We start from the raw sequence: 9,021 nt of genomic DNA, 5'->3' as shown, positions 1-9,021 counted from the left end.
GCTATAGCAAGGTAGCAGGATATAAAATCAACATAGAAAAATCATTAGCATTTCTATACACTAACAATGAGCAAACGGAAAAAGAATGTATGAAAACAATTTCATTTACAATAGCCTCAAAAAAAATCAAATACCTAGGTGTAAACCTAACAAAAGATGTGAAAGACCTCTACAAGGAAAACTATACACTTCTGAAGAAAGAGATTGAGGAAGACTATAGAAAGTGGAGAGATCTCCCATGCTCATGGATTGGTAGAATCAACATAGTAAAAATGTCTATACTCCCAAAAGTAATCTACATGTTTAATGCAATTCCCATCAAAATTCCAATGACATTCATCAAAGAGATTGAAAAATCTACTGTTAAATTTATACGGAAACACAAGAGGCCACGAATAGCCAAGGCAATACTCAGTCAAAAGAACAATGCAGGAGGTATCACAATACCTGACTTCAAACTATATTACAAAGCAATAATAATAAAAACAGCATGGTACTGGCACAAAAACAGACATGAAGACCAGTGGAACAGAATAGAGGATCCAGATATGAAGCCACACAAGTATGAGCAACTTATCTTTGACAAAGGAGCTAAAAATATACGATGGAGAAATAGCAGCCTCTTCAACAAAAACTGCTGGGAAAACTGGTTAGCAGTCTGCAAAAAACTGAAACTAGATCCATGTATATCACCCTATACCAAGATTAACTCAAAATGGATCAAGGATCTTAATATCAGACCCCAAACTCTTCAGTTGATACAAGAAAGAGTAGGAAATACTCTGGAGTTAGTAGGTATAGGTAAGAACTTTCTCAATGGAACCCCAGCAGCACAGCAACTAAGAGATAGCATAGATAAATGGGACCTCATAAAACTAAAAAGCTTCTGTTCATCAAAAGAAATGGTCTCTAAACTGAAGAGAACACCCACAGAGTGGGAGAAAATATTTGCCAACTATACATCAGACAAAGGACTGATAACCAGAATATACAGTGAACTTAAAAAACTAAATTCTCCCAAAACTAATGAACCAATAAAGAAATGGGCATGTGAACTAAACAGAACTTTCTCAAAAGAAGAAATTCAAATGGCCAGAAAACACATGAAAAAATGCTCACCATCTCTAGCAATAAAGGAAATGCAAATTAAAACCACACTAAGATTCCACCTCACCCCTGTTAGAATAGCCATCATCAGCAACACCACCACCAACAGGTGTTGGCGAGGATGCGGGGAAAAAGGAACCCTCTTACACTGTTGGTGGGAATGTAAACTAGTACAACCACTCTGGAAAAAAATTTGGAGGCTACTTAAAAAGCTGGACATCGATCTACCATTTGATCCAGCAATACCACTCTTGGGGATATACCCAAAAGACTGTTACTCCAGAGGCACCTGCACACCCATGTTTATTGCGGCACTATTCACAATAGCCAAGTTATGGAAACAGCCAAGATGCCCCAGCACTGACGAATGGATTAAGAAAATGTGGTATCTATACACAATGGAATTTTATGCAGCCATGAAGAAGAACGAAATGTTATCATTCGCTGGTAAATGGATGGAATTGGAGAACATCATTCTGAGTGAGGTTAGCCTGGCTCAAAAGACCAAAAATCGTATGTTCTCCCTCATATGTGGACATTAGATCAAGGGCAAACACAACAAGGGGATTGGACTTTGAGCACATGATAAAAGCGAGAGCACACAAGGGAGGTGTGAGGATAGGTAAGACACCTAAAAAACTAGCTAGCATTTGTTGCCCTTAACGCAGAGAAACTAAAGCAGATACCTTAAAGCAACTGAGGCCAATAGGAAAAGGGGACCAGGAACTAGAGAAAAGGTTAGATCAAAAAGAATTAACCTAGAAGGTAACACCCACGCACAGGAAATCAATGTGAGTCAATGCCCTGTATAGCTATCCTTATCTCAACCAGCAAAACCCCTTGTTCCTTCCTATTATTGCTTATACTCTCTCTACAACAAAATTAGAGATAAGGGCAAAATAGTTTCTGCTGGGTATTGAGGGGGGGAGCGGGAGGGGGTGGGGTGGGTGGTAAGGGAGGGGGTGGGGGCAGGGGGGAGAAATAAACCAAGCCTTGTATGCACATATGAATAATAAAAGAAAAAAAAATTAAAAAAAAAAAAAAAAAAAAGAAGATCTTGTGCAAAGGCCTAAATCCGTGGTTCTCTATCAAGAGTAATTTTGGCTCCCAAGGACAGTTGGTGATGTCATGAGACATTTTTGGTTATTACATCTTGGGAGGTAACTACTGGCATCCAGTGTGTAGAGCCCATCCTACAATGAACAGGACAGTACCCTACCATAAGGATTTATTCTGCCCCAAATGTCACTAATGTCAAGAGTAAAAAACCTTGTCCTAAGTAAGGAATAAGCTTGACGCATTTTAGGAACAGAAAGGTCAGGGCCTGGCATCTGATGTGCAAATGAGGGGTAGAACATAAGACAGAGAAGTAGGCAGGGGTCAGGTGACAGAGTCCTTACAGGCTTGATGAGGGTTTTTAAAATATGGTATAGCCTGAAGTGCAGTGAAAAGCCAGTGGAGGGTTTTAGCAGGTAAGTGATTCGACCTGATCAACATTCAAGAATAACATTCTGTTTGCCATCTGGCGAGAGATTGCTATGGGGTAGGGGAGGAACAGAGAGGCTGTTGCAATTTTCCAGTAGAGAAAGACAGTGGCTTAGAGTGGGATGGCATGAGAAGAATGGAATACAGTGAGCAATTGGTAGCACTGATGGGATTTGAAGTTAAGCATTGAAGTGAAATTCTAAAAATACTAGAATATTTTTCTAATCATGGGATGGTGAAAGGCTCACAGCCTAATCTGAAAAGTGAAAGCCATGAGGAGAACATGGCTATATACTTGACTACTGGAAAAGCTAAACCTCTTGTAGAAGGGGCAACCCATGGACTAAATAAAAAAAAATTAAAGCTTGGAATAATAATGTGGGATTAGCATCACAAAATTACTATTAATTACTATTAATGTTATCAAAAGAAATTTTATAAATTGACAGACAAGACAAATAGTCCAGCAGAAAAATGGATGAGGCCCGAACAGAAAAGATGAAGAAGTTAAAATGGGTAGTCCATGTATAAGAAGTTCTGTCTTCTCAACTATGAAAAGAGCTAATTGAAATGAGTCACATTGGCAAAGATTAAAAGATTGAGGGCTGGGGATGGAACTCAGTGGCAGAGCACTTGCCTAGCATGCACGAGGTCTTGGTCTGATCCCCAGCACCATGACAAAACAAAAACAAAGGGTTCATAAGGGGGACCAAGAGTATGGCTCAAGCGATAGAGCATTTGCCTACCAAGCATGAGACCCTAAGTTCAAACCTCAGTACTACCAAAAATCAAAAGATTGACAAAGATACTGAGGGATGACAGGCGGGCAGTAATGCTGCATATACACATATGAAGACAGCATAAGGAAACCCACCAAACACTGCTTGAAATACAGGGGGAGGGGCGAGGAGGGTTTGGGAATATAATGCAAGAGGTAAACTCTGTCAAAGTATACTATACACATGTATGGAATTATTAAAATGAAATCCCTACATATTATTAATGAATGATAAACCAAAAATAAAAATAAAGTATAGGTAAAATTAAAATGCATGGAAACAATAAAGCAAATTACTGCAGAAGCTTTAGTAGAGATAGTTTTCTATAATTTTAGTATTTTTTTAAACAGGGAAATATAATAAGCAGCATTAAAGTCAAGAATGAAAGCTCTACTATTCAACATTAGAACAGTAAAAATAGGGACAGAAACCAGATGGCCATGGATGAAACAAAAATGGAAGATGATAAAGACAAGGAATGTGGAAAATCCCTTTAATAATCTTGAATGAGAATGAGGAAAAAGATAAGCTAAAACTAGAAGTAGAATCCAACAAGGGAAGCTTATACTTCCTCTCTCTAAGCCCCTCTATGTATCTGTATGTAGAATGACCTTATTCGTGCCATGTTTTCTCCCAAAACACTCTTAACATTTGTCTTCTATTATCCCTTTAAGTCTGCTCAACCATTGGTTAATTCTCTGGTACTTTCATCAAAGGAAATTTGGAATCACGTTAGGTCACAATTATAGTCTAAATTGAGAAATGTCTAATCAAAGATAACACACAATACCCTGAACTTGGTTTAATGTTAAATTTTCTCTTGCTCCCCGGTAGGCTTCTGCTGTGATGGGGTCCTCCTTCTCCATCTCTTAACCTAACCTTTCTTTTCATTCCCCTGTTTGCTAACTGTGCTTCTCTTCCTGGGATCAGGCCAGATGACTTGGTGCAGTAAGATGGCTTTGCTCTGGTTGGGCATTTCCATGGGTTCATTAAAGGTTAATCTCGTGGTCCCTTCCAACTGCAGCTCCTTAGCTGGCCTATCTACCTGATCCTCCCTTGTCTACCCTCAAGCTCTATCCAACAGTACTGCCCAAAGCCTGTTACTCTGTCCTCCTCTTTTCCAGGTAGCCTCTTCCTGAGCAGAATTCTGTTTGCTCCTCAGGAGAGAGGTTACTTCCTAGATTCAGGCTTATATTCTGTGGTTACATGCTGTTCTGTTGTTCTCAGGCACAAGCAAGGTCTCAGTTTCTCTAGTCCCCAGTGTGAGAAAACTGGTCCTCCAGGTTTGACATGACCATTGCTGTTTTGGGGCAGAAGCCACCATGATGACTGACCAAAGACACCAGTTTGCAGCTGAGACAAGATTATAAACAAATTATACATCAAACTGGTGAGATAACGGACACTAAGCTTGTTAACTTTTCCTCTTGGAAATAGACACAGTTACTATAAACAACTACCTTCCTAGAGCCATGGCTAATCACTGTGGTCTCCTTGCTTGTTGCCCATAGATAAAGGAAAAATACAAGCAAGGGGTAGTGGTACTTTGGTGGAGCAGCTGCCTGAGTCACACCCCCACTCTGTAAGTACTTCCAAATAAAACTCATTCACTTGACAACTTGGATTTGTTTGAGTCACTCTTTGGGTTGTTCATACTGTCCCAATTTGGAGGAAGATACTTCTTTTACATCTCCCTTGGAAATTCATGTTCATGTAGCACCCCAACTTCAACTCCTATTCATTTCTCAAAATGGTCTCAGTAAAGTTTCTCACCTGTTTGAGGCAAGAGAAGACATGCCATTCATCCTTCAGTCCTTGGAGGATGAGATGCACAGCATTCTAATGACTCTACTTAAACATCCCCTGTTTGTCCTCATTCCTTGGACTATTTTTACCTTCATGTGAGTGAGGGAATTAAAAAATCATACCACTAGTTCTTGGTTATGCTGCTTTGAAATTTTTTTACATGGTCTAGCACATCATTTGTAACGTAGTACTTCTGATACCTTGATGTTTTGGTCTCAGATTCTCACTTAACATTCTGTTATGTCCAAATGGTGATGAGTCAACTAAGAATGAGGAAGGCATTGAAGATGCAGTAGAGTGAGGCTGATAGAGGTGAGATCCAAACATTGGTGAGGAACCAATCTACAGGGAAAGAGTGATACAAGGGAAGGTATAAGGCAATTCTTAGATTAGAGGAGGCAAAGAGTTGATAGAGCCTCCATTTGATGATTTCTATTTTTTCTATGAAGTGAAAAGGTTTGCTGAAGTACAGCTAAGAGGGAAAAATCTTGATTGAACTGGTCTGAATCATTTGTTTGATGGAATTCTGATGGAATTTTCTATCAATTTAACACTGTAGAACCCTTATAATAGTGGAGGTACTGAAAGGACTAATGCATTTCCTCTGCATAGGGAAGAGCTTGGGTTGGTACTTCCCAGCCTGTTTGAAGAGGAGAGAGGAGAAAAGGAACATAGATCAAAGAAGGTGTTACGCAACAAACGAAGGTCAGAAAAGAACAAAGATGGCCAGATTCCATGGTTTTGTTTTTGAGACAGGGTCTCACCATGCAGCACAGGTTACTCTCTAACTTTCTATGTAGCTTGGCATGGCCTAGAACTCCCCAAATTCCTGCCCTCAACCTCTGAAGTACTAGGATTACAGGTGGGTGCCACCATGCCCAGTAAGAGAGAAACTTTATTTTTTCAAATAGACTCAAATTACAGGTCCTGAGGCACAAAATCCCCAATCACACACTAATCCAGCACCTCATTAAAACCCACAGCTGAAAAGTTCCTCTTCCTGACAATGTAAAAGAGAAGTCCTAATGTGGTTCTGTAATTTCTAATAGGTTTCAGGGACTTGACTTGTGGGAGGAAAGGATGGAGTCCTTTAGGCTTAGGCCCTGTGATTTCTTCTGACCTTGTTAGAGTCTCTCAATTTTGTTTGAGGAGTACCTTGATATCCATAATATTGAAATTTTTTGATGTCACAAACACTTCTGTATCTATTGAATGGCAAAGATGATTGAGATTCTATTTAGTTGGTATCTGTGTGACCAAATACTGCAACAGTCCTTTAACTGTGGAAGATAAGATTATAAGAACTGAAATTGCTATGTTTGTGGTAACACAAGACCAAGGGAATAGGGAAGATGAACACAAATGAAACAAAAAAATCTCTCAAAACTAACCTGCTGGTCACAACCAAGAGGAATTAGCAGAAATTAATGAGGTACAACTTTAAGCAGGGACCCCCCTCTCAGCATTCACTAAAATAAATCACATGGGTAAACTCTAGTAAACCCAAGTGATTGGCTAATCTTACTAATATTGGCTTTTAAAAAGAGGTTATCTTTCTATTAAGGATAGTCACCTTAAATTGTCCCCCAAATATTTCAGTGATTTTCATGGGGTTCTTTGGATTAGTTATTAGGCCACTGAGAAGCCATTTTGAATGTGTTGGAAGACCAAAAGTAATTTTTAAAGCAGAACTTTTGTCTTTTCTTCAGAACTCCCAGTCTGCCTTTTGTCACACTGGAGAGGTGTGTGTGATGGGTTTCTGGCATCATGGCACTGAATATATGTACATGATCTGGACACAATTTCCTCTAAGGGGATCAAAATCCTTATTCTAAAAATGTAAAATGTGTTCTGATGAATTTTCAAAGGTTTACCATCCATTTAGGTGAGACCTTAAAGGCAGTGAGGGTAAAGGAAATGAAACAGATTTCCCCACTAGGACCATAAGGCTTTCAAACTGCAATCTGGTTAAAATCTCCTGTGCTAATTATTGCCTGGATTTATTCAGCAGAGGGGCTTCTGAAGTCCGCTTGCTTGATTGTAAGGTACTCCATTTTAATGTTGCAAAACCTCTGAAATTACAACAAAGGCAACTGTTTATCTCAATCTTCACTTAAAACACCTGCTTACTGATACTTGATTATGTGTTTTGAGGCTTGTGATTGAGAGCCTAACACCTGGCTGATTAGGTTGATGTTTGATCATGTTTTGAAATGCAATCTTACTACTTAGCAAGTAGTTTCATGCTGCAATGCATTAAGTGGATTGGATGCCTCAAAACTCTTACTGTTGTTTTAAAAAATAACCATTACAGAATAATAGCTTGTTTACATTAAAGAGGAAATGAACTTAAAAATTCTTACACTGTGATACACATTGTCCTTTAAGACAGTGGTTTCAGAGTAGTACGAGGAGAACCTACAGGGAATTCCTACTCTAGATGTCCTGAATCAGACTGTCTGGGGGTGAGGCTCACAAGTATAAGTAACACTATGAACGAATTCCCTATGTTGAGATATGCTACTTTAAGAGAAGGCAACTTTCCGTTGGAACCTAAAATAGAACAGGTAGCATTCTGGGTAGAAAATTCTGTGAAATCAGTCCTCATTGAAATTGAGAGGCTTTCCATACTTGCATAGCATGGTGACTGTGTGTAAGATCCTGCATCATGGTGGGCTGGACACTGAACCACTCCAAGAGGCAAGTGAGATAGGCACCCAAGATGATGATAGGTAACCTAGTCCCCCTCCCTTGCCCCGCCACTTACAAATGAGAAAATTGAGGCCCAGAAAAGTAAAAAGGTGGGTTGAAGATAACACAATGCAGGATAGTCCTTGCTCATTGCTCTTGACTCCAAGTCCCCAAACTGAAACCTCTTTAGAATGTGAGGGCTCAGGATGTCTTCCATTGGCTATCCCACCACACACCACCTCCACCCTGGACCACTCTCTGTTCTTTCTTCTGCTTAAGAGGCTGACCTGCTTGGATTGCAGCCAAGAGCTCTCTGTCCTTTGGCTTCTGGGTGAGTTTAGCCAGTGGGAATCCCCAGTTAGAGATGGGGAGAAGGTACCCATTGGAAGGGAGACCATGGTAAGGGCACCACATGGGTTTTAGAGAGAGAGAAAGAATGAGAATGACAATTATGTAGGCCAGAACTTCCACATCTGCTATCTGTAAGAGGGAAGCCCAGCAAGAGCCAGTGGTATAAGGCCTGAGAACCAAGGGAGCTGATGGTGTTAATCCCAGTTCAAGGGCAGGAGAAGATGGATGTCTGAGTTTAAGTAGGCAGGCAGGAAGGAAAAGGGACTAATTCTGGCTTTCTCTACCTTTTGTTTTATTCAGGCCCTCCATGAATTAAATGATGTTCACCCACATGGGGAAGCAATCTAATTTACTGAGTCCACAAATTCAAATGTTAATCTCATCCAGAAGCACCCTCACAGACACACCTATGAACAATGCTACATCTGGGCACTCCTGCCCAGTGTAGTTGACACATAAAATCAACCACCACAGCCACTCCTTATCACTTGCCACCCATATGCATTTCCTAAAACCAAACTTAACCTACAAATAAAGATAATCCTAAATTCATTATTCCAACTATCATGGTATACTAATCTTTTTCCTAGAAGAGGCAGTGAAGTCCTTGTGTGATGTTTACTCTTCTCCTGATGTCCCTAATGCCATACTATAATGTAAAATTACCAATACTTAAATACTATGATATAAAGTCAACATAATAATAATGTAACATAATAAGGGAATAAGAACAAAAAGAAAATTGCATATCTACACACATATACAAACACATTCATAGCAAAAAAGGGAAGAAATACTCATA

The sequence above is a fragment of the Castor canadensis genome, chromosome 2 (assembly GCF_047511655.1).
Source record: "Castor canadensis chromosome 2, mCasCan1.hap1v2, whole genome shotgun sequence".
Taxonomy (NCBI): domain Eukaryota; kingdom Metazoa; phylum Chordata; class Mammalia; order Rodentia; family Castoridae; genus Castor; species Castor canadensis.
The sequence above is the reverse complement of the archived record's forward strand: the minus strand, read 5'-3'. Positions refer to the sequence as shown.